Raw genomic sequence first — 27,602 nt, 5'->3', positions numbered from 1 at the left:
AAAAAGGCATTCTTCTTTAAAAACAGAAAAGAATCCCATTCTACCATCCAGATCACAACCAATTTTCATAGCCCCTTGCTAATCCCCCAGTTTAGTTTCTATCCTTTATCCTTTATTTATCTATCCTTTATTTCTTCTCCAGAAACTATAGAAATTTCTCCTATGTAAAGCAGATGTTTAAGTCATTTATTCAAATCTTGGTGAAGAATAGCTCATCACAGTCAGCCATGATTATTAATGAGTGAACTTCACTTGTTAGTACCCTGCCCTAAAGTTTTAGGGAAACTGAAGATTGCTCTCTATGATCCAAAGTTTGAATAGAACTGTAAGCTTCCTAACAAGAGTATATCTATGTCTAGTCTTTGATGCAACTCGCTCCCCACCTTAAGTCCTGGCTTGTCTGAGATGTCCTGACTTCTATGCCATCCTTTCCTTAGAGAAATCCGAAACCCAGAGTTTCTCAATGACGCATAACCTGGCTCCTTCACATACTCAAAAGGAATGCTTACTGAAATATCACTATACATACAAACACTTAAGATCTAATCAAATTATAAGAACACACAAGAAACAATAAGGCTTTTATTTCTCATGGAGTTAAAAGGAAGCAAGGCTATTAGGCAAGCTCTTGGAGAATGAGAGACCCTAAGAAGCTAAACAGGGTTTTATTCCACTAAAATTTCAATTAAATGAAAATCAATCACAAGCCAATTGAAACCATGCTAGTTAAGACTGCATTTTGGTGGTATCACAAAGTAAACATGTACATGCCAAATATCAAGGTCACACACACTGATGCCCTGAGTCCTCTTCAGCAGCCCCTGTTTACCTGTCCTTTTGTCACCTACCAAAACCCCCCGTGCTTCATTCCAATGCATTTCCCCCAAATATGACCAGCATTTCCCTCCTGCGCATGGTCCTCCTTCTGTTCCTTCCACCACACCTTGAAGCTACTCTTAGTATCCTCCACAAATTCTAATTCTCATTCCTTCACAAGATCTTTCTAGACCACAGAGTAGTACCATCTCTTTTCCTTTTATCCTCCGGAAAAGGTAAATGTCTGAATCAGTGCCCTGACTTTGAACAGAGTTCCTTATGACCATATATTGAAGGATCTTATCTGCTAATTTCCTTTCACTTCTCAAGGACAGAAAGCACATTCACCTCAAGATGATAAAGAGTGTCAAGGGCTCAGGAGACAGCAGCCAGCATACTTGGGTGCCAATCCATGATCCTCCTCAGACTAGATGGCCTACCTCTGCAAAATTATTTCACCTCAGATCCCCGGGCTCCTCTTCAAGACAGTATGAAGACAAAATGGGGTGACTGTTATGGACTGAATGTTTGTATTCCCCTAAACCTCATAAATTGAAATACTATCAGGAGGTAGGAACTTTGGAAGGTGATTAGGTCTTGAAGGGGTAACCCTCATGAATGGGATTAGACCCCTAGAGAGCTCTCTTGCCCCTTCCTCTAGGTGAGGACATAGTGAGAAGACAGCAGTCTGCAACTGAGGAGATCTCCCATGAGAATCCCACCATGCTGGCACTCTGATCTGGGACTTTCAGTATTGTTTATAAGCCATCCAGTGTATGATACATTGATACAGCATCTTGAACGGATAAGCAGAGTGATGTGTGTAAAAGATGCAGCACAGGGCCTGGCACACATAAGTTCTCAGTAAGTGACTCAAGCCAGGCAGGAAATCTAACTCTAAAACACCCAATTATCATGTAGCTTTTCTGGGTGACAACAAAAAGCATGCAACAAGCAGAGCACCCTCAATTTGGGTCAGAAGACTCAAGTCCACAGCCCAGGACTGAATATTTTCTAGACAGCCTATGTTTTCTTTCCCTTTAAAGGAGAGGAAACACCATCTACACAACTGAAGGCATGGCCATCAGCAAGCAAGGAGATTATATGCAGCGAAACGGGAGCACAAGGCATTTTTATTACAGAAGTGATGTTGATAATGTACATGAAAATTGGTTCGACATTAAGCAAAAATATGGTTACAAAAAGGCAAACTGAAGCCCACCTTAGAAAATTACCCCAAAGTGACATCAGAAGAAGTAAATCAAAAATGAGCCATCTCACTTGACCTTATAAGTTTCTTTAATAGAGAAATGAAAAAGTGAAAGGTTCAAGAGTGGCTCCAGTCTTGCATTTACTGACCACCTGTCGACTCATCATGAATATTCAAATACTGTGAACACTGGGGAGAAGTGAGAGAGTATCACTAAATGCATTGAGCAGCCGCTGCCCCACCTCAGCAAGAAGGCTAGTGTTACACTCATGGCATTTCCAGGCGGCAGAGCTCCTTTTCAGAACAGCAGTTTCAGTGTCCAGGTTGCTTGGGATTAATCATGCCAACATCATTGGAAGGAAGTTTATTTTGTGGGCTGCTGCACATGCCAGAGAAGTTATAGCTGTTCCTCTACATACTCTTTTGTATAATTTATTTTCTCTATTTTGAATGCAAATTGCTCCTATTATCGGAAACAGCTGTTAGTGAGCATATCTTATCATTGAATGTCTTTGGATTTTTTCCCCCACTCTTTAAAGGAAATGACCTGCTATGTGCTAATATTCTATAGAAATGTGATTTTATAAGAAACTGTTTACCAACTCATACAATTATTTTTAAATGCAATAATTTCATCAATAACAATGAACAATGTCTGTAAAGCCATGAGTTCTTAATTAGAAGCAAACAATAGGAACGTTTTACACACAATAAAAAGGCTAGAAAATCATTAGCCATGTAAATAATAACTTACAGTTCTAATCAGAAGAAAGTCAAATTAGGGAAAGTTGTTTATTTATTTGAGTATTTTATGATTAGAATCATTAGTATGAGTTTCTTAGTTCAAAACAAGAAACACAAGTTAAAACTAAGAAACATTTTAGCCAGTAGGAATAGTATATTAGATATAAAGCAATTCTTTTTTCAACTAGTAGAACCATGTTTGGGAGGGATCACCTTCTGTCACTTGCAACACTTCTTCATTCAGAGTCTCTTCTCTCACTGCATCAAGTTTATGATATCTAAGCATCCTAAACACTTAAATTCATTCTTCCTCTTGATTGTTCAAGAATCACATGATCCTTAAGATCTATGTAATAAAAGGCCAAGTTTCAGAAGCTATTGAAGGAATATTCACCTTTAGAAAGCCATAAACAATCTTTAGGTGACAATAAAATGGGAGAATTAACATTTACTTTTTAAATTCTGGTGTTTTGTTATATGCATATGCATTCCCACATATTAATTCAGGCAAAATCATTAAAAGCTTTTTTTCATCTGTAAAACCCAGCCCAGACGTTAACTCTGTCAGAACATTGGCCCTCTTCCATGATCTCGTTGCAATGAACAGGTTAGTAGGTAAGCCCTTTACCTCTCAGACTCCTCCGCTAGACTGACCCCCCTCGAGGTCAGCAACCACATCATTAATCATATCTGTAATGCCTGACACTATCGTTGAGCCAAATAATATGTACTCAAAAATGTTTGTTAAATTTAACTCTTAAAAGACTCATGCTACCATTCACTAATTTACCATTGCCAAAGAAGTTGCTTTTTCAATAGAAGTGGTGAGTTGACCTTAACCAATCAAGCTCTTCTCCAAACTCCCTACAATCAACATAAACTTTTAAAACTTTTAAAAAATTGGTGCAGGTGATAGAAAAGTGTTGCCACAGCGGAAGTTTTTCTTCAGTACTGTGGAACTGGTCCTAGTTCTGAGGGTACCACATTTTAAGCAATGGAGTTAATCAACCGGGCCAGAAGATCTCTAAGGCCATTTTGAAACGAATACTCAACAGCCATAAATAATGGCTCCCCTTCTCCTCTCCCTCCACACATTACTACCCATGTGCTCCAAGACTAATTGGGAGAGATCTTCAAAACTCTCTTTGTCCAATTAATCCTATGTACCATGTACGGTCTATTAGAATAGTATTTCGAAAATTCATGCCTGAGAAAAACAGGGCAAAGTTTTTGTTTAAAAAAAGCGTAGTTGGGTTTAATTGCATTTTTCCCTGAAATGGCTTTTCAAAATAATAGACACAATATAGATTCAAATATGTAATATGTAGCATGGCACTAACCATACATTGACCAATAACCTATTTAATTTTTAGTTGGAAAACATGTACACAGGAAGAAAAACACATGGAAAGGGGGAAAAGAAAATGATCTGGCAAAGTTTAAATAAGTAAGGACTTTTAATACATAAGAAGTCAAATCATTACTTATTAAAAGTCCTTACTGAAAATTTTAATATTCTCATTTAGAAGTAAAGGATTTGACAAAGAGCTACACTTGGTACACAGAAATAAATGCTCCTTAAATGAATAAACTTATGCTTATAAAATAAATTACTCATATGTATATTCAATAAATAAATGTAATTAATAGGAGCCATGTTTTTTAGCACCAAAAGAAAAAATTCTGTCAACTCCATAAGACCTTCACTTAAACTTCAGAAATATTATTAGGCAACAGTTTTTTCCTGAAACCTCAGGAAAACAGCTTGCAGTCTCCTCTTCAGAGCATTCCTTTAGTCTATTTGTTTTAATGTTATGATTTATAGCCATCAGAATACTTTTGTTAAGAACATGGCCCAGTTGCCCATTGATAATTATTAGCTTTATTTACTATGCAGAGAGCCCTTCAGGAAGGAAACACAAGGAACTCTCTATATAGACTGGTTATTACTACTGCTTTGTGCCAAATGTTCCTTTCAGCTTTAGCATTTTGGACTCCCTCACTTCCTGCTTCAGTTCTACCACATCAGAGCCCCCAGGAATGGGGCAAACAGGGTCCTGCTCAGTCCATCTCTCTGCTCCCAAACAGTTCTGCATGAGCATCTGGAAGTCTAGAGCCAGCGTCTGAAAGTCTGAGCACCAGAGGGTAGCTTACCGCACCTACCAGTAAACATGGCTTAAGGCTTTATAGTCAAGACATTTTGAAAACAAAAATCAACAGTTGGGTTTTGTTTTTATTTTTATAAGCACACACATGCACACACAAAAAAGATTCGCCATTGCTTCTATTTAGCCCATTTCAAAACAGATTATTCCTAAAGAATGAAATTTTTAAAAGTTTTCCCTCTTCTGTGTTTTACTTCCTCCATTTCCGTAAAAAAGAATTACAGACAAAATCAACCAATATACTGAGTTATGTGTTGAGTGGTTCTCACCTTGTGGATTTTCTAACCTCCTCTGGACTCACCACTCAAGGCCCGACTGAATAGCACCTCCTCTGGAGAGCCTACTGCCAATATGCCATACAAAAAAATGGTCATTTCTCTCTTCTACCTTTTTCTCATTGCATCATATTAGCTAATCCTAATACATCTGCTACCATCAAGTCCCACCCTCATCCCTACTTAATTCTGAGCTTTCCAAAAGCTAATGCTGCTTCTCACACCTCCTCCCATCCCTTACCCCAGATCATCATTTATGAAATTGGGTTAAATTTATGAAATGTAACATTAGCATGAGTTTTAAAAGAAGGGATGGAGCAAGTCTAACAGTTGGGGAGAAAGTATACAAGGCTTGGACAGCAAGCAGAAAGTGTGAGCAAAGGCATCAGGAGAGTAAAATTCAGTGTAATGAGACAGTTGGTATAAGCAGAAACACTGAAAACAGTGAAACAACAAACAATACAAATAAAGTTTACATTTGTATAGAGAATATCATGCTACACACACTCAGAAATTCATGTCAAAAGTCCAGGAGGGGAAAAATGGATTGTACTCATAAAGAAGGGATCATTAAATATGAAACGTTACAGAGAACCCCTGGATTTGAAACAAGAATACAAGACTCCAAATTGGCTATATTGCAAAAATCTTAATGATGATACATAAAAATTACTTCATTTGTTAGTAACTTGGAATCTTTACTTATACACTCAGAATATCCCTAGCTTCTCTTTCAAGGGGGTGAGGGGGAGGAGCAATCTTTTTTAACATACACACAACATTTTTAGCTTTCTGAGGAGTTTAGTCATTAGAGTTAGCAAAGCCCATGTAGCTGAGGTTAAGTCAATACATTCCATCTTCAGGGAATATAACAGCTATGTTAAAACAGGACTGCCTTCACAATCATTTCTTCAAGGAATGTATAATAGACAAGCCAGCAAAATTCAGAAATTGCCCAAAACTAGATAATATTATGAATTGTCAGGAAATATTAAATATAATTCCTCAGGCTTATATCTTTCACTAAAATTGATAGTGCTTTTCCAGTGACTTGCCCCAAGTTCCGTCAATATAACTCGGTATGGAATTGTTTCAAATGATTAGCCTGCTGGAAATATACATCCAAGCTAATATGATGAGAAACAGAAAACCAGTATCTTCAGAGAAAGGTCAACGCAGATCTAATTTTTTATTGAAAATTATACAAATGGAAAAATCTTGAGAATTGTATTCCAAGAATTATTATCATTTTCTTAAAGTTAAACCTTGGGCAAAATATCCACATTTCAGAAAGTCCATCTGGAAAAGCAACATTAGCTACATAGAAAATGATATTCTAGGAAAGTAACTAAGAATTGTTCCCAATATTTGGCAGGAACATCTTTATTTCAGTGTGCACTACCACATCACCAAAGCTGGTCATCAGAAACACAGTTCTTTTTGGGGTTTTTTTTATTTAAATGAAATATATAAAAAGCCATTGAAGAGTATCACTTCCTAAAATAATTGTCTTTTGATTTCTGTAGGTAGCAGAAAAAACAAACCTTGGGACAGCCCTCTGGCATCAAAATTTTACCCAGACTTCCGTGTACTGCACATGGCTCAGCTATTGCTAAAACTGGTACTGTTTTTCATTTAGAGGAAAAAAAGAATTTTAATGTGTTAATTTATAAAATTATACTTTTCATTAATATTAACTCATTTCTTCTCAATAATAGGCAAATTAATTAAATTCATCAAGCACTGCAAAATCTTAAGGCTACAAAGATAAGACAAGAGTCTTGCTCTCAGTCTAACCAGGGACTGTCGCCTGCTAAGTCTGAGTTCTATTTTAGGGACTGTGGATAGAGCAATAAACAAGTGACAAGCCCCCTGCACTTAAACTTATATCCACTGTTAGGAGACAAAGGGAGGAAGAGGAGACAAAGACAACATGCATATACAAAATATTGAGAAAGTATTGAGTGACAAGTGCTACATAAAAATAACAGCACTGAATAATATATGCTATGATAGTAAAGCAGACTAAGAGAACAGGAGCTGTTTTTTAATTTTAGAATCATAGTCCCTCTCTAAGGAAGTGACATTTAAGTTGAGACCTGAAGGAAAAAAAGGGGGGGTGGTTATGTGTTGGCCTGGCAGGAAAAAAATGACATTTATGTTGGTTACTGAAGAAGATGCGCAAACAATCTAAAGCCTGTCCTTATGTTCACCTCCAGCACTACTTAGCCCTCACCTGATTTCTTCCTCTATAACTGAGGTGAAAGCTATTTTCTCCTTCCTAAACATTTCCTACCTGTGTTTCTCTTCCATGAATTCACCATTTAATAACCCACACAGGTTTGGCTCTTAAAACTTCATGATAATCTCATTTCTTGTATCTTAAATTCTCCTAATGCTATAAACCCCCGAGAGCTTATAATCACTCTACATTATGAAGATTTTATAAGCAGATATAATTGTTGGGAATTTATATAACCTAATTTTTCTTTTTCAATCTGTCCCTTGAAATTTCAGAGTTCCTAAAAACAATATAGAATCTAGACTAAGGACCACCAAAGCATAAAAAAACAGTGTAAGTGCAAGTTGAGAAAAGGAAAGATAACAGGTGAAAAGCTCTCTGCACAAGGAAGGGAAACACTGTTACAGAGAAAAAAAATACATGGTTCAGGAGACACAGGGGAAAAGGACAAAAAGAGATAATGTTGAAATTATTAATATACAGTAGTTCTAATTTTCTCAAACATATATTCACCTTAAAAGGATAATTTTCAACTGAAATAGATAGGTTTTTACTTTTAATAAATGCATTGTATATGAGTCACTTTTAAATACTCTACACCCATATTCTCTTATGTAAGATGCAATTTCATTTTTTATTCTGACCCTTTTTCTGCAAATACAGAGGACAACAAAATTGTGTTACACATAACAGTTATCAATTGCAGTAGGGTGATAGAAATGACAATGTGTTATAAAATCATCGATCATAATAAATCAAAATTAAAACCCATTTCTGAGTTTTGAAAAATAGCCTAGGAGACCACCACAATCTAACTTCACAGAAACACCAAAACACAAAGACTTAATTTTTCTTAATAATCTTTGCTTTATTCCCTTTTCTAGGAGAGGATGCAAAATTGTCCTAACTTCAGAAGAAGAATTAAGAACAAGAGTTCTTTTCAGCATCTTGTGAACTCTACTTTTTTTCCCTCTGCATAACATTTGGCATAGTGGTAAGCCTATCCTAAATATCCTAATTGATTTAAACTCCATTGGACAAAGACAGAATGAGGCTGATGTTAATATGATGATGTCAGTTTATACAGGGTGCATATAGGAGTATTGTTTCCGTTCAGCCCGACAATCTTTCAATCTTCTTCAATAACCAGGGAAAATCCAGTTTCTCCACTTTTCTCAAGCAGGGATTTCCAAACTGTGTTCCCGGAAATGCTACATCTTTGCAGGGTGTTTAGGTGACTCTACAAAACAACAGGGTATTTGCCCCAAACAATTAAAAGCTGAACAGTGGAAGGGCCCATCCTAGTTTTAGACACAGCTTGAGTATCTCTTGTCCAAAATGCCTGGGATCAGAGGTTGATTTTGGATTTTTTAAGATTTTGGAATATTTGCCTTATACTTACGGGTTCAGATTTCAAATCCAAAAATCCCAATCCAAAATGCTCCAGTGATTTCCTTTGGGTGTCATATTGGCATTCAAAAGTTTCAGATTTTGGAGCCATTTTGGATTTCTGATTTTTAGGTTAGAGAGACTCAACCTGCACAGCGTTAGTGTCGCCTTAACATTACGTGAAAAAAATGGCTAAAACAAAATGTGAAACCACTGTTCAAAAGCATGTACATTATGAAGTCTTAGTTACATCATTTAAGTAAATCTACTTTGTCACAGAGTATGGGGTTTTTTTGCTTGCTCCTACCAAATACAGTATCAGTTTACTGTTTTCTCCCTACCCTGACTATAGAAGTGGAAAACACAGATCTCTTGGGTTTGTAACTCTGGCATGTCTTTGGGCTAAATAGGTAATAGGATAAAGAACAGCTTTGACTCATCTCTGCAGGTCAACTTTTACAAACACCTTCTGATTATCAACTGTGGTAATAATTGCACAGTATCTAATGGTCTCTGAATTGCAGGAATTACTAAGTAGGGGGACAAATATAGCAGCACAAATATAAATGAAAGACAAATCAAAACAAACCTAAAAACTACTAGTAGTCAGTGTTATAGGAGGGTGCTCACAAACTGAAATGCTTAGGGAACAAACCAGGGAGAAACAGAGAGTCAGTCATTGGGCTTATGTTTGTTTTAGAGCAAGCAGCTATGAATGTCAAAAGGGAGAAGAAAAGAAAATTTTAATGAGTATTAATGATTCTAGAAAAACTTAGTAGAAGAAGATTATAATACAAGCTAGAGCATATGTGAAATATTCCACAGGATGGCAAGTGAATCAGGTAGGTATTTCTTAACAGTTCTTTTTAATCTTGAGACACGAAGAAAATAAGAGGAGCATTGACAGAGAGAGAGAACCAAGATATTAGTAAAGTTTTTTTTTTTTTTTTAAATGAGACAGGGTCATTATGTTGTCCAGGTTGGACTTGAACTCCCGGCCTCAAGTGATCCTCTCGCCTCAGCCTCCCAATTAGCTGGGACTATAGGCTCCACCATCATGTCCAGCTTAAAAATTTAAAAGTCCAGGCTGGGCGTGGTGGCTCATGCCTATAATCCCAGCACTTTGGGAGGCTGAGGGGGGTGGATTATGAGGTCCAGAGATCGAGACCATCCTGACCAACATGGTGAAAACCCTGTCTCTATTAAAAATACAAAAATTAGCTGGGTATGAACCTGGCAGATGGAGGTTGCCGTGAGCCGAGATCGCACCACTGCACTACAGGATGGGCAACAGAGAGAGATTCTGTCACAAAAAAAAAAAAAAAAAAAAAAANAAAAAAAAAAAAAATTAAAAGTCAATGATGAACAGATTTAATCTTATTTGGGAGAAATAAAAAATTACTATTTTGAGGATAGAAGCAAAGGTAACCAAATAATGCACAAAGCATGTTTATTGCCCATTGCCCCAAATAAACAAAAGGAACAGGGAGTTCAGAAAAGGAAGACTAAATACGAAGAAAGAGGAGGAAAAAGGAGGCTGAAGGTTAAGATGCTGCTAGAAATTACTACTGTACCTCAAATACAAAAAGGAATTCTCAAGTATGCTGCTGAAGCTTACTGTAATAACTGGTACATGTTTTGTTCACTTAAATCAAGGGCTCATTGAAAACTTTAAATTAGCAACAGGCGGCATTTTGTGGCAGAGACAGGTAGGTATAATAAGGAGGCAGAGGACTTTCATGGTCGAGAGCCAGAGCCTTTGAGAAAGATCCTTAGGTTCAGATCCCATCTTGGACATATTATGTTCTGTTCCCTCATTTACAATGTGAAGCTAATACTATTGCCTACTTCATATAGCTCCTATAAACACTAAAAGATTATCCATGCTAGAAAGCATGACATTGTCCCTTAACTTTTAAAACACTTTCTGAAAACTAGAAATCACCCAGTTATCTTATAGTACTCAAATGCAAAGCATAAATATTAGAGAATTTTTTGGACTTTCCCCCCAAAACAGAGTGAAATTCACACATTTGCCATCAGTATAATTAAATATTCTTAAAATTGTTTTTATTTTTTGCTGCCATAGCTCCTTGACAGGTATATATGAAAAAGAAAATGTTCCTCGCTTGGAGTTCTTTTAGCTCAATCCACCACTAACGGTACTATTAGCAGTGAGGCCACACTAATCAGCCCACCTAGAAATTCATGAAGCCCAAGTGAGGACATATTGTGAAAAGGCTTTAAGTAAGGCTTCCCAGGTTATGTACTAAAGCAGGGACATTGAAATACTGCAATAAAACAAATGAATAGAAAATGGAAATGTAATCTGAGTTTGAGTCCTGTAGCACAGTAAAAGAAAAATTAACAGGGAATCAAGGGACATGGTTCTGGCTCCATTTCTTTGACAAACTAGCCATTTGTCCTTTTAACCACTTACTGTAGCCCTACTCTGTCACATAAGAAGCCAGCATCCATTTCAGAGGCTGCTTCTACATCTAAAATTCTATTATTCTAAGGACCAGCCACATATGCTACTTCTACTCCAACTTGAAAGCAAATGCATTTTGTTTTTTCATTATCTTCATTTAAGCATAAAACATTTATCAGCTAAACACCACATCTGCTGTTAATGCAATCAGGAAATTGAGACAAAACAAGCAAACAAACAACAAAAACAAAGAAATTTAAAATCACACTTGAATTGTTTTCAATATATTTGGTAAAGGCGTTTTTCTTAAATAGAGAACAACGGTATTTTGTATTAGACCATTAAATAAAGGAATACTAAATATAACTGTAACTATTAAATATAAAGGAATAAATAATTGCCCCATACAAAAAAACATTAGATTTTCATTTTCTTGTTTCCATTCTTACTCTAGAGTCACCTTAAATATGCCGAGTAAAACCCTGTTTTGCATGTATAAATCAAACTAGCAATTTGATTCCTCAGGAACTTGGTATAATTTAGTTGGAGTAGCATATGAACTCTAGTATTAAGAAATGAAACCATAGAACCTACCTGGCAGCATTTATGAGAAACATCATGCCTTTAAAATGGTAAAATAGAAAATGAGATCAACTGTTTACACATTAGGCATAGCACATTATGTAAAAAGCTCTTGAATGTTACAATTTTTCTATATATTACACTTGTAACACCCTTGTTCTTAATCATGTTGAAGCATATTACATTGCTTTTTAAATAGAGTGCACCCTGCCAATGCAGTCAATCTTAATAGTATTCCAGAACAGCATGCCCATATGAAAGATAGATTGATGAATAGGTTTATGCCCTATTCAAGGAGATGAAACAAGCTCAATAGAAAGATTAAATAAGGCTCCTGCCAATAGTTGAATCTTAAAGAGAAGAACACAACTCAAACCAAATGTTACAGGCAAAGGTCAAACAAGAGAATAATTAAGATCCTAACTTGAAGAGCTAGCTAGCATTTGCTAATTCGATGTAATGAGAAAAAAAAAAAAAAAAAAAAAAAACTCTCTTCTTAAAATGTGACCATAATAACTTTCACTGAGTCTGTCTTCAAAGATAAATTATAAAACTGAATAAAGGTGAGCTAAGTCCCAAATAATCTTCACAGGGAACCATTCCTATTGTAAATAGACTGGGCCTTAGGTACAAGACTCATTAAAATCCTACTGTCATATTGTACTTTAAAAATAAATTCTAGAACTATAAAATGTCAAATAGTAACAGAAGTATGAATTTTGGTAAAAGCTTCCAGTTAATTTTGTGAATTCTATCATAGCCTAATTTATTTATATAAAAATAAATTTTACAAAGAAAAAAAACACAGCAATTTGTTTCCAGAGTACTACTGTTTGTTGACTTAAATGTCCAGCCACCAGTTTCAATCTATTCTAACAGGGTATTTAACTAAATGGATAAACATGTATTTCTCACTGTGCACACATACCACCTTCAAAATGGAAGTACAATCTCAGCTCTTGGAAAATGTGGAAAGAATACAATAGTGCTGAAAGATTAGAAAAATGTTGACCATGTTAGTAGCAAATATTTGGGAGGCATTATAATCCCATCTTGAGAAGCCTGGTTTATTTAAGTTTCTCATGGGACAACAGGTAGATCTGAGTTTTATTTAAAAAAGTTGCTCTCCCTGTGTACTGTCATTTCCTATGTTGAAACCCACAATCTAATTTAGTTTTTTCTCCTAAATAGCAATGTTTTTGGACAATGATGCTGATATCAGCTAATGAACTAAGTGAGGCATGTGAATTGGTATGCCTAGGTCAATGCCATGCCCATGGTGTAAATACAGTCAACCAGAAAGACTACCAAGAAACCGAACAAGCTTTTCCTACTCTGTCAATTCCTTTTCCTTGATTCTATGTTTTCATCAAGAAATGCTAGTAGATAAATTCTAAATCCATCTAGTTTCTTCCTGTGATGTCAAGTACTATTGTTTAGCTTCTACCCTAAACCAAAGGTACAAAGGAGGGTAGAGAGGGAGTGATAAACTAAACAATAGTACTTGACATCACATATAGAAAATTTTAATATTTTAAAATGATGCTTTATTTATAAATATATGCATTTGCTCTCACACATACTCTACATAAACATGTATCACACATTGCAAAATAAGTCATTTTCTTTCCTACTTGTAACAAAAAGCAGTACGACATTTAAAGACAGCAAATTTCAAATTACTTCTTCTTTGGAGATAACAATAAACGTATGATTTATTTAACACCTTTCACCAAGTCCCTGAAAGATCACTGATGTCACATAAATCTATAACATAAGGAAATAAGTAGCTTAAGAGCCCTGCCAGCCACCCTTTTTTAAAGATGGAATATGACAACTTAAGCAATTTACTCAGAGGTCAGTGAGCTAATTCCTGGCATTCAATCAATAGATATTTATTAAAGCCTTCTGTGTAGCGTTTTGTGCTGGATGTTTAGATGAAAAGTATTTTTTTTCTTTTTCCTTATTTGGATCTTCTCCATTTTTCTACAAAAACAAAAATTGTTACTTGTAATAATAAGAAAAATCTTTAAAACAGTAATGTGATGTTGAGTGAAATTAAGAGGCATTTGGAGAAACGTAACATCTCTGGAATTTGAAACATTCAGAAAGTCAAGGAGGACTGATTTCTAGGTCTTCCACCTATGTGTACTTTCCACTCTATTCCTTTTCCTATGAAAAACACACAGGCAACAAGTTTACAAAGATACCAGATTTAGAGCCAGCTAAACTGTGTTCTTTGCTGCTCTGACATTTCCTAGCTGTAGTAATTAACATTAGGTAGGTTATTTAACTTCTCTCTACCTCAGATTCTCCTATCCATAAAACAATGAAAGCATGGCTGTGCAAATTCAACGTAACATTATTTTATGAGAAAACTGATTTGTAAATGCTAAACTCCTGTCAAACATTACTCTTAAAACATATTTTGCCAATAATTATGCACACTTCCACTAAATGGGGACTAAGAGAAGGTGCCACTGAGCCAAAATTTCTGACTAGCCAAGAGATAGGTGTTAGAGACACTGAGACATAGTTCTGCCCCTAAGGATGTCACCTACCATTAGTGGGATAGAAAACTCTAGTAGGATATGATATTACACCTTTACCACCAACACAGCAAGGAAAATGAAGACCCTAAAAGAATATATGATTAGAATAGCATAATACTGCTAAACAATTAAGATGAAATAAATGACATAGTTCGAAAGTTTCTCCTTTTACAAATACCGTTTACTCGAACTTCATGTTTTAATGCTTTTAGTATCTCTTCATGGCTTTAATTCTAGCTTCATTTAGATAACGTGTCATAGCTGTCAAAATACGTTTCTAGGAATTTTTTACATTAAAACCCAGATATTATTTAATTTTATTAGGATTTTCATTTGCCTTAATTTTACTGAGATAACAGAAACTATATTAATAAACTAGTATGCAAATTTTTCAAGTTATCATGGATTTCCTGGGACAGGTTTATATTCTGAGATGGTTCCAGCCCTCAGTGCCACTGCCACCACCTATTTTCAACAAATGCGTTGCCTGCCATTCACTTACCCCTTTCCCAAACGTCACACGTTTATTATACACCAGGACTAATAATGCAAGTATGAATGAAATAAGGACTTATCCTCAAAAGGATCATAGTTAGGCATTTTCTATCCAAGCATTTTAGGTCCCAAGTAAGAATTTCAAGTACTGCCCACCCCTACCACTGGGAGTTGGGCACTAAATAAGTGAAGGTGCCAAGTATTTAGTAGCAGTTGTTGAGCATCCTAAATTGAACAAACTTCAGATGGGCTTAAACCAACTATACAGAAAATATATAAAAGCCCCTGCATGTTTTTGAAGAAACAATTCTTAATAATGGAAAAAAAAAATCTTTTCATAAGCTATAAGTGCTAATACAAATACCAAGCAAACCAACTTTAGAAATATCTTAAGTTCTAAACCATATCCTTTCTTTAATCATATTAGTTCAGCAATGTAATTGCAATTCAATCCTCTCCCAGTCATTCAAAACTTGGCCACCCTCCCAAAAAAACTTCAACTGCTATTCTTTCCATTTTTTTCTTTTTACTAGCACTATACTTAAAAAAAAAAAAAGTTTCTTAGCTCAGATTTCATTGGTTAAATTACACCTAGAACAGTGGTCTCTGGATCAGTAACAGCAGCATCACCTGAAAATCTTGTTAGAAATACCAATTCTTGGTCTCTACTCTAGATCTCTTAAATCCCAAACTCAGGGGTAGTCTGGAGCAATCTGTTCTCCCAAACCTTCCAGGAGACTCTGATGCTTGCTCAACTTTGAGATCCACTGCACTGGAGTTCACCTCATATATTCAGCCTAGTCAAAGAAAAGATGTTTTCTCTTTGCAAATCACTTTCTGTTATTGCTTCAGTTACACTGCTATTTTTTTCCTCCACCAAATGGTTAAAGTTACTTCTCTCATCTGAAAAGCTGCATCATTTTCTAAGACACTTTTTTAAGGAGCATGATATACAATCATGCCCTATATTTCCCTTTCTGTATAACATTATTTTAATAATACAAAAATTGTTATAATGTTGAGTTTCACTAATTATAATTTAAAAAACAAAGAACAACAACAAAATAAAATGTTCATGAGTAAAATTATGATCCTTAATGTGACAGTAACACAAGAGGTGTGTCTGTTTATTGTTCATTCACTGCCAGGAAGACATAGACATGGTCATGGGAGGAATTTTCTGAACATCAGAGGCTACACAACAGTTGCTTTTCATTGGTTGGTAAAGGATAGGACTGGGTCCAATATTCAAGCTTAATCCACCAGATAATACTCAAACTTTTCCCATAAGAACTGTCAAGAACATAGTAATCCCATAATGTCACTGGGATGAAAAACATTATTTAAAAAAAGCAAAGGACAACAACAAAAAAAACTATGCTAACAAACTTAAAAAACAAAGTAGCTGGAGGCGGCTTCACAATAATGGACTCAAAGCCTGGCTCGTGCACAACAATGAAGTACAATACATAAATAATCATTGTGCAACTTGTAAATGACTACTGTACTTCCTAGTCATTGCACAAATAGAATTTATTGTACCACACTCTTGCTTCAAGTCTATTCCTAGAAGGCTAGAGATGATGCCTAATAGAAGTGTCAAATGCCTACAGACATGGAATAAGGTTGATTCCCATAAATGATGATAATATAATAAGCCTCTGGTTACTCAGGATGCTGACCTTGCTGCAGCTGCTTCTGATTTGAAAGTGTTGGCTGGAAGTGTCTTTTTCTGTCTCTTGGCTCCTAAACTTACAATTTATCATTTCTGAAGCTCTTGACACCATCTCTATAACTTTCTCATTATTGGACTGATTTGAAACAAAAGATTCTTCAGTAATTTTGGCTTAAGACCACACAGAAATTTTTATAATACGCTGCTTAAAGGAATGAATAAAGAAAATATGAGGAGATTTGAAGTGGTGGTAAAGAGTCTACATCTGTTATCATCTAAACAGAACACCTTGGAAATTAACTTGTGTAGATATTAATGTTCAAACACAGCTATGTGTACTTACATTTTGAATGACTAGCTGACACACAATTAATATTCATTTTGTGAAGCCAATTACTCTTAAGCTATTGCTGTTAACATAAATAGCCCTACCCTATCTTATTATTCTGTTCCTATACATGAATCTCCTTATCCATATGCTACAAGACTTGGTCTACCACCAAAAGACTCTGCCTTCATTCAGCGGAAGCCCTGAGAAGCACCCTTCTATTCCATCCTGGTTTGTTTTTTCCCACATACAGCCCCCTCTCTGATCTAGCTATTTGCTCAAGACAATAGTGCCCTATAAGCAGTTTGACCAAAGAGGGGGAAAAAAAGCAGACCAAAGGGCATCCTATGACTAAAATGTAATGAGGGCAATTTTCTCCCACAGCTATTAAGCTGATTTTGAAGGCAGCATCCACAGAAAGCACTTGAAAGAAACATACTCATTTGTAAAAATATATTTCAATATATCTATTCCAAATCCCATCAGAACTTGAAAGTTTTTAAACAGATGATAGGTAAAACAGAGTAGTGTTTTAAATAGCGGAGGAGTTTATTACATATGTCCACGTCCAGGACTGAACTAGAGTAACTTAATGCCATGCATTCACCAAAGAGCTATCAGCCTAGTACATCAAGCCAAAGCTTTAAGGCTGCTTGACACTATAAAGTAATGGCAAGAGAAATGGGGGGGAAACTGAATTAAATTAATTAAATTTAATTAAATTTAAATTTAATTAATTAAATTCATTTAAATCAAATGAATTTAATGAATGAATAAATAAATAAATAAATGAAAACTCCATTGGCTTAAGAGTAGATTCATGCACTTTAAAGGTCAGTATGATTTATACAACTTTAAAGGCTCAAGGTGAAGTTATTTGTGATGGGATGGCAGCTCTAGAAAGAAACTCAAACACAGCAGAAATGTCAGCCACTTGACTATTAACGACTGTGCTTTCTGCAGTAAATTCCTATAATGTGAAAGAGGGTAGCCAAACAGATCTCTCTCAATTATTCACCTAAAAAGACATCCCATCCCCTAAGTCTTAACAACTTTTCACAAAGCTGCCCGTCAAATCTCCCCTCCTGGAAGTCATCCTGCATTTTATTAACTTAATGGTATAATTTAAAATTCTGATCTGCTGCATTAAAAATAAGGCATGAATCAGTTTCAGTTAAGAAATATTTAAATTTTTAGCTACATAACAAGTTTCATACAACTTTCTACTATTATTCAGCTGTATTGAAATAAGTCATGCATATATGAAGGACAATTCAACATGATCAGAGAAATATCATTTATAGCCCATGGTATTAGGTGCATTCATTTAAAACAAAACCAAACCTGGTTCAGGTTCCTGGTCCAGGTCCACGGGTCAGGAGTGGAAGACCCTCATTCTCACATTAGTTTTATGGGAAAAATCACATTTGATTTCCATTACATCGATTTACATTACCTAGCTATTCCAGGATTTGGCATACTTTAAATATAAGAACTTTTTACCCACCAAAGTTGAGTCCTTCTCCAAAATATACATAATATTTCATTTCAATAGGTTGAAGGTAAACTATCAGTAAAGCTACCAATCAACGTGTTATTTCAGTCAGCCACAAAATTGTCCTACTGAAACAAACCATGCATTTCACTAATACATATTTTTCTAAATAACAAATATGATAATACTACCTAAAGGTTTTCCCAGTTATTCCAAACTTATTTGATTCAAAAACAGAAAAATACTGTCTCAACATTAATGCTGCTATTGTGTGTGTGTGTGTGTGTGTTTTTAAGAGACAGGGTCACATTCTGTCACCCAAGCTGGAGTGCAGTCATGCAATCATAGCTCACAGTAACCTCGAATTCTATTTGGTGAAGATATTTCCAGATAAAATGCCATGTGATAAATATGGTTAATAAAATAGGAGGGGGAACAGTACTTGAGCAATGCATACACTCTTCAGATTTTGTGCCATCTTCTCTACGAGACTCAAGGCAAGTCAGCAGGTTTGCTTTTTAAGCAAGTTAGAGTGACCCAAATCAGGGAAATACTTTTAAACAGAGACCCTGAGACAGCAACTTCGTTTTACTCAATGTGTCCCAGAATTAAACATACTAACAATGTCATCTCATAGATTTCAGCATATCTTATCCACATGTTCCCTCTTCATTATAGTGTATAAATTTAAGTTATATCAGTCACTTGTAAAATACTACCAAAAAATTTATAACCTTAAAACAAATAAGTAATGTCAACTTAATTCAAAAATAAATGGTAATACATATAATTATAAACCAAAAACCAAACAAAAGCCTATAAAATTACACTGGAGGCTCTATAAATCATATGGTACCTGGTTGAGATTCCTTGGAAATGCCAATGAAAACCAACCATCTAAGCATTTACAATAAAAAAACATGTTACATTCAAAGATAATATTTATCTTGAAGCCCTTTAAGCCCATCTTAAATAAGTGGTATATTCATTCTAAAGACTGACATTTTCATTGATTTCTCAATATTAATTAAAAATTTTTAAGAATGATTATAATCATTATCAACGAGCTCAAATGTCCTGGTTTAAATTTATATCAGTAACCGTAGCATATGTTAAGGAATCTATCCTTTAAAACAAACAAAACAGTTTTTTCCATCTGTGAATAAAGGCCAGGCTTTAAAACCTATGGTCTTTTGTTTTTTCCATCATGCTATAAACATGCTATAAATAGTTTGACAGACAGTTTCACCTTTAATTGAACCAACTCTGACTAGAACAGGGATATGGACTTTTGTCTCCTCCTTTCCCTGGGGCCCAGTGGGATGAATGCCGGAGGGATTCCACACAAGCTTTAGATGTCTTGGACTTAGACCCTATTTGTTTTGGAACCATGGGTTCCTTTCTTATTAAATTCTTCTTTTTGCCAGGAGAAAACTGGAACAAAAATGAAAAAGTGTTGATTTTAAGGTTTGCTGTATTTGTCATGATTGGAAATTTCAAGGCTCTTTTTTCTTTCTTTGTAATGCAACACACTCTACAAGTTGCTTATACCCTTTGTTTTTTAAAGTAGTATTTTAGAGAGAAGAGTGAAACAACTGGAGTCTCTGTTTTATAATTGTATTTGACTAACAAACTCTGATACAGCCTCTCTCACATCCCAATTAAAAATCTTTGAAAGCAGACCCTAATAAGTTAAAACAAACTCTGCCACCTAAAACTGAAGCTGACCATCAACCTATCACCTTTATGTGAGCCTACTGTCCTATTGATCAGAAGGACGACAAAACTGGATAGGGGATGGGAGGGGAGCAGAGGGGAGCAGAGGGGAGCAGAGGGGAGGGGAAGGGAGGGGAGGGGAGGGAGGGGAGGGGATTGGAGTGGAGGGGAGAGCAAGCAAGCCTTCCTTCCTGTCCTATATGCTCTGGGGCCCAGAAGAGTTATACAACTTCTCCCTGGAACTTAGTTTCTTCTATAAAATAAAGGGTAGAGGTAGTGACCTTTCTGGCTCTATAGCTCTACTATATTCCAGGGAGATACAGAGAGGGTACACAGTACAGCTAGTGCTCGACTTACGACCACGATTGGTTCTGAAAGACCGTCGTAACACGGTTTGGTCATAAGTTGAATAGGCTATATGCACGCGGAGATGGTAGTGCTGCCGGAAGCTGGTCTGCACTGTCGTACGCCCAGCTGGGCAAGGTTTGCGCTGCCAGACGCGGAGCAGTTGTGGCTAGCGATTGTGGTAGTAAAGTCGAATGGTCGTAAGTTGCATATGTCGTAAGTCAATCAATATCTGTAGTATGAACCAGTGGTATGAGCTATTTTTGCAAGCTCACTTTTACCCTAAACTGAGATGACCAATCACTGCTATGAAAGCAACAAAGGAAATCCTAAAGAGAAAGGAATATTTTCTATGACTGTATGTTTCATAGATTATTAATCAATACTGCACTGACAATTTAGGGTTTCATTTTTAATTAGGTTGCAGAAGAAGTGCTGTTCCAGCCCTTGCAACTTCATCCGTTATTTACAACTGCCAAAGTAAAAGTACAATAATTATCGAAGGTGGATCAAAAGAAACAAAGCCTCCTCCAAATAACAAGTCCCGTAAACCCTGCCCTAGGGCTCAGAGTAGCTGTGTTTCCAGCATGACAAGAGCTTGGGTAGATCCTTTGCAACTGCTTGGTGATCACAGATTCTTAGTGGACTGGCAGTGGCTGTACTGGGAAGCAGGATCTTGTTCCTCTACCTCTGCAGTCTCCTCTCAGATATGTGAACTGAACTTAACAGGGCATTCTTTGCGTACACTAAGGGTTTTATAAACATTGCTGGCTTTCACTGAAGAGGTACAGTGAGCAGAAGAGATGTAAGCTCTGTGAAAAGAGTTGTTCTGTCTTGTTTAGCACTGTCCCTCAGTGACTAAAACAATACCTGGCACAGAACAGATGCTCACTAAGCACAGACGGGCTGACTAATATGCCTCTTGAAAGTCAGCCAGAAAGGTAACATAGAACATGGCTAGTGAACTGCAGTGTGAGACACTGTACGCCATCAAGGAACAGCTCAACCCACTGATCCTAGTCTTATAAAGCCGTAACAGCCTACGTTCAAAGATGACGTTAGATATCTTCTCTTGCTCTGCACATGATCACTACAGTTAAGACAAAAGATACATCTATCGAAAGGTGAAAAGAGCACAGGGCTGTGAATAAGATGACCTGGTTTCAATTCTAAATCCACTCCTTAATAGCTATGACCTGGGGCAAGTCATTTTAACCTCTTAGCTTTCCCAATGTGTAACAAGGGAATACTACACTTCACAGTCTAGTTGAATTTAGGAATGAGGCCATGTATAAGAAATCACCTGGAGGGAAGGTGAGAAGGAGAAGGGGGAAAAGGGAGAAAACTTCAGCAAAGGTGAAGTTCCATCTCCAGAAATTTCAACGTGGAATTTTCCATAGAGGGCTTGGTGTACAACAGCAGCTGTGGGAATGCTCTTGAGAGACTTTAGGAAGAATGAGATTGACAGGAACTGATGACAGTTTGGATTTGAAAGCTCTCAATTAAAGAGATCTTGGTCTGCCCTCATCTGGCAGGGCCTGAATTCCTTCTCTTATGTGACTCCTAACATGATGAATCTCTTTAATTAGAGAGGAGTGGGTAGTTTGGAAAGAACGATTTAAAATGGTTTCCTTTACAAGTTTAAATGTTTCTGATATGACATAATGCTGCTGGCTGGTATGGTTTTTGTTTTTGTTGGTGAGGGTGTTCCTGGTTCTTTTTATGCTTTTGGGTTTCTTATGCAAGTTGTTAACTTTGTACTTGTACCCCAAGGCAATTACTGTGAAGAGGTACCTTTTAAGCACTAGAACTATTTCTCTTAATTAATTTGCTTTTTATATTGTTACTGCTGTTGGCCTCCCTTCACACATAGAGCAAAACCTTTTTTTTTCTTATAGCTTTTTTTTTTTTTTTTTTTTACAAGAAGGAAAATGGGTGATTTCCTCTCCTCACTCTAAATAAATCCTGAAAAACTAGTTTATCAAATCAGGGTCCAATTCTAGGCTTACACCTTCCACATTTGACTCAAAGCAAGCGGTTTAGAGAGGAGAAAGGAATAAGTCCTAGAGAAGTTGGATACTATGGTTTCTAGTTCCAGCCTGCCGCTAATTACCTGGCTTGAGAGTTTGGGCGAGTCAAAAATTTCCCATGACTCAGTTTCCTTAATCAGACATGGGTGATAGTATCTTTCCTTCCTAGGATGCTGTAAATAATACTTGTTTCTAAGTAAAAATATTCTACACATAGTAAAAAAATCAACATTTGAAACATCATACAGGTAACATTCATTTGTATATATAACAAAATTTGGATAAAGATCATGAAATATTTTACGGGGAAATAATGCACCACAATGGCTTAATTTCCATAATTCACAACAATGCCATGGTATATATGATACAACAGCTGACTTATGTGAAAATAAGAGTAGAAACTACCTAATGTGCATGCTCTGAACCATTCCAACAGAGCGCTCCCATGGTGCCGAGTTGTGTTTCTGGTGTTATTACCATATAAAATGTGAGCATATCACAGCTTAGAACAAGGTACAGTCCTTTCTATAAATACAAGAGGTTTTCCATTTGCTCTCTTTCTTGGCCTACGCCCATATCCTTTCTCCTATTGACTTGATTTCTGGAAACCAGGTTTACGGCAAAGAAATAAGCAAAATGTAAAAGTAAAACATGAGAACTGAATATCAAAAGTTTGCAGAGGGCTGGGCATGGTGGCTCACGCCTGTCATCCCAATACTTTGGGAAGCTGAGGCAGGTGGGTTGCCTGAGATCAGGAGTTCGAGATCAGCCTGAGCAACAAGGTGAAATCCCATCTCTACTAAAAATACAAAAAATCAGCTGGGTGTGGTGGCGTACACCTGCATTCCTAGCTATTCAGGAGGCTGAGGCAGGAGAATTGCTTGAACCCAGGAGGCAAAGGTTGCAGTGAGCCGAGAACGCACCACTGCACCCCAGCCTAGGCAACAGAGCAAGACTCTATCTCATTAAAAAAAAAAAAAAAAAGTTTGCAGAAAGAACTGATGCTGTCTCCTTGAGAGCCAAACTGTAAGCTACAAACCTGTTAGGGCTTCCTGAGGCTTTCTATTTCATTTCTTCATTTCAGGGGACCTAAAAATAAATGCATGAAATAGCTCTTCCATGAGCCCCAAGGCTTCCACCTCTTTATTGCTGCCTCCTTGACTTTCACAGGAAGGCTTCCAGTTCTGGAAGTTTCTCTTCATGCAAACAGATCCACTTGAATAATCCCTGAGCTACGATGAGCAAAGACAAATTTCCATATGCAAACTCAACAATGAAGAATTGACAGTTTCAGATTGTGCCACCCTGCTGTTGGCCTGTTTCAAAACTGCATCTACAAAGAGGGTCAGGATGCCTTTTCCTCCATGTATTGTAGAGACAGCTCAGGTCTTGTGAGCTAGACACTTGAGAGCAATTTTGCTCTTCAAAACAAAAGCATGTTTCTGTTCAGCCCAATGGAATCAGGAAGATCATCAATTAGTATTCATAGAGCACTGATGCACTGACTCACGACCAAGCCTTGTACATTTTTGGAAGTGAGAAAGGGCCAACCACTAGGAATCCATTTATTTTAATATCTCAGTGGGCCTCATATAATGATAGGTACATAGTAGATGCTCCGTTCTTTACTGACCACCTATAAAATGCTAGGCACTACAAATACAAAGATAGCTAGGTCAGAGGGACCCTATTCAAAGGAGAATAAAAGGCAAAGCTATAAATAGTTATAATGTGAGAACTGCAATGTTAAAAATACTGGCAAAGAATAGAAGTAGCACCCCAAAAAAAAATGTGTCAGGATCAGTTTCATGGGAGGTATTTAGGGAGTATTCCTAAAACTAAGCCTTAAAAACAAGTATTATTGGTAGAAAAATAATTATGGTTCAGGAACCTGAAGTAAAAGAGAGAACTAAGAATTGCCAGTCCTACTAAAGCCAAGTTATCCTTGATGAATTGTTCAGAGCAGTGTTTGGGAAGTGGAATATTAATATACTATTTTCCTAATGATGGACTCACATATTACATTCAGACAGCTAAGAGTTATTTAATCTCCCATTAAGATTTTGGCCAAATCTTGATTTAATTCCCCAATCACTGTCACAGAAGCAAACATTTTCCTATTTTACTCAGGAATCTGAAGGACCGCAGACCAAAAATAATTTAAGAGATGCCTAAAGGGATGGCCTCAAGTTATACAATTATCTGATATGCAATTGCTCAGCTCATTGGAACACTCATTCTACTTTATAAAATGAAGTGTTGCCCAATTCTAGAATGGTGAGTAAAATCAATTAAGATCTTTAAATTTGATTGCAATTGTCTTGATCATTTAAAAGGTGATATCCTATATAAACACAACATATGCTACTAGGATTTTCTACCTAATACCAGCCAAAGGATTTAATAATAGATGTTCCAACAAGTCCTAAAGGAGAGAGTGAATACTAAAATAATTAGTATAAGAGTTATTAGCGGACTGTTTTCATTTCTTTTTTAATCCAAGAAGAGCTCAAATGAGTACATATTTATTTCTCAGGTAATAAATCTCTCCCATTAGAGGGAACACGCACAAATCTGTCCTTGCCATTTACTTATACCTGTTGTTTCCTATACAAATCATGAGTTTAACACATTACCCAATAACCTATTAGGGTTATATCCTGTTTATATCCAAGAAACAGATTTTCCACCCTCTTGTCCTAGCAGTCTACCCTCAATTTTCTTTGCTGATCTTAGGATTGTACAGTACTACTCAGATGCTAAGAACAGAATTGACAAATGACAAGTGATTCTGGCTTCTCCAAGTGGAAAAAAAACAAACTGTGGAAAAGAAAAAGACAACTAGAGGCCAACTGTCAATCATTTCAGACTCTTAAAAACTAACCAGCAATCCCACATCCCGTAATCCATATTAATGCAATGATCAGAAATGCTCCAATAAAAAGCATCATGGATATTCATCATATTACTAAAAATAATTATAAATAATTATCTCTTTTTTTCTTTTTTTTTTTTTTTTTTTGAGACAGGGTATTTCTCTGTCATCCAGGCTAGAGTGTATTGTGGCAATCATGGCTCACTGTAACCTTGATCTGTTGGTTTCAGGTGACCCTCCCATCTCAAACTACCAAGTAGCTGGGACTACAAGGCATGTACCACCACATCTGGCTATTTTTTTTTTAACTTTTTTTAAAGACAGGGGTCTCACTATGTTGCCCACGCTTGTCTTGAACTCCTAGGCTCATGTGATCCTCCCACCTTGGCCTCCCAAAGTGCCAGGATTACACGCATTAGCCACCGAGCCTGGCCAACTATTGCAATTTTTAAAAGGAGAAAATATGTGCACCTAATTTTTTAAAAGGAGAGAACCACCAGCAAACTGTTAATACCATATTTTAAGTGTAAGATGCCCCTGAATGTAAGACTCAGTATGACTTCATGTTATACTAATGAGATAACACAGTCAGTAAAACTCTTAATTTAGTTATATATTCCATTTTCAGAGAGCTTAAAATGTAGATCTTAAAATCTATAAAATATAATAGTGATACGATTACAGTTGATTAATTATTTGTGGGCACTTGAACATATAATAAGAGATTTGGCTAAAGATAATGTGCACACAGAGGCAATCCAGTCAAGCTGGTAATGGAGAGAAATCTTACCAAATTAATTTTCTTACTAGTATCACTATATTTTCCATTTAGGTCTACTCAAAATTTTCATGAGAAAGTATTATGAGAAAACTGTAATATATCCTTCACCATGCTCTCCAGCTTATTCTTTTAACTTTGTTCTTCTGAAAGAATAATTTTTCTACTATCATTAGCACACTGCTATTGTAATGCTGTATTGGAGGAAGTTCTCCATCGCTGAATTTTTCATTAATTGCCACACTCAACTGTGTGCAGTTTATAGAACCAGAAATATTTATGCACTTTTGGCTTTTATTACCTCAACACTATGAGATGCACCTACTACCCTACATGGGTAAATGTAACCCCAAAATTACTCCTTTTTCCTGGTCTGCTTCACCCCATACTGCCATGCTTTCTCTGATGTCTTTCTCCAAAGCCCAAAATTACAAATTTCTCCTCTGGAATCTTTGAATTTGCTTCTCTGTCCCTCCCATTAGTCTGTAACCTGTAAAATCTGTAAAAAGAACTGCCCCTCCCACAAGGCAGTACCACTGCCTAATACAGTACTTAACCTTTCAAAGCATTCAAAATGTTCAATCAAATACTGAAAATAAATCATGAATATAAGAACATGAACTAGAGAACAATAATTATATAATCGTAATCACCTTTTGAACATAGTCAAATATTTTGAAAAGATAAGGAGTATGTAGGGTAAACGTCTTTGAAAATATGAATCAAACTTATATAAGTCCCCTACTGCAAAATCTACAATTATATTTCTTTTTCTTTTGAGACAGAGTCTCTCCCTGTCACCCAGGCTGGAGTGCAGTGGCACAGTCTTAGCTCACTACAACCTCCATCTCCCAGGTTCAAGCCATTCTCCTGCCTAAGCCTCCTGAGTAGCTGGGATTACAAGCACCCACCACCATGCCCAGCTAATTTTTGTATTTTTAGTAAAAAAGGGAATTCACCAGGCCGGGTGCAGTGACTCACACCTGTAATCCCAGCACTTTGGGAGTCCAAGGCGGGTGGATCACGAGATCAAGAGATTGAGGCCATCCTGGACAACATGGTAAAACCCTGTCTCTACTAAAAAAATACAAAAATTAGCTGGGTGTGGTGGCATGCACCTGTAGTCCCAGCTACTCGGGAGGCTGAGGCAGGAGCATTGCTTGAACCCGGGAGGCGGAGGGTGCAGTGAGCAGAGCTCACGCTGCTGCACTCCAGCCTCGCACCTGGCAACAAAGTGAGACTGTCAAAAAAAAAAAAAAAAGGGGAATTCATCATGTTAACCACATCATTTATATTTCTTAATCAGATTTTAAGGCAAGAGCATATTCAAGTCTCAGTTACTGGTTTGATTTTACATATAAAATATCTGTTGTATTTAAATTTCTTTTAATTGGTGAAAATCTCTTAGGGAACTATAAATTCCACACATTATTTTGAGACCACTTTTGGCTAACTG

The 27,602-nt window shown here is 36.5% G+C and overlaps 1 protein-coding gene across 3 annotated transcripts in view; it reads right to left on the bottom strand.

Annotated features, from left to right (window-relative positions):
- The window catches only part of MLLT3 (MLLT3 super elongation complex subunit), a 270,743-nt gene that overhangs the window by 109,444 nt on the left and 133,697 nt on the right, over positions 1 to 27,602 (bottom strand). The gene's annotated exons all lie outside the window — the stretch shown is intronic.

The sequence above is a fragment of the Cebus imitator genome, unplaced genomic scaffold, assembly GCF_001604975.1.
Source record: "Cebus imitator isolate Cc_AM_T3 unplaced genomic scaffold, Cebus_imitator-1.0 Scaffold267, whole genome shotgun sequence".
NCBI classification, from domain to species: domain Eukaryota; kingdom Metazoa; phylum Chordata; class Mammalia; order Primates; family Cebidae; genus Cebus; species Cebus imitator.
This window is presented reverse-complemented; position numbering and strand designations above follow the sequence as displayed.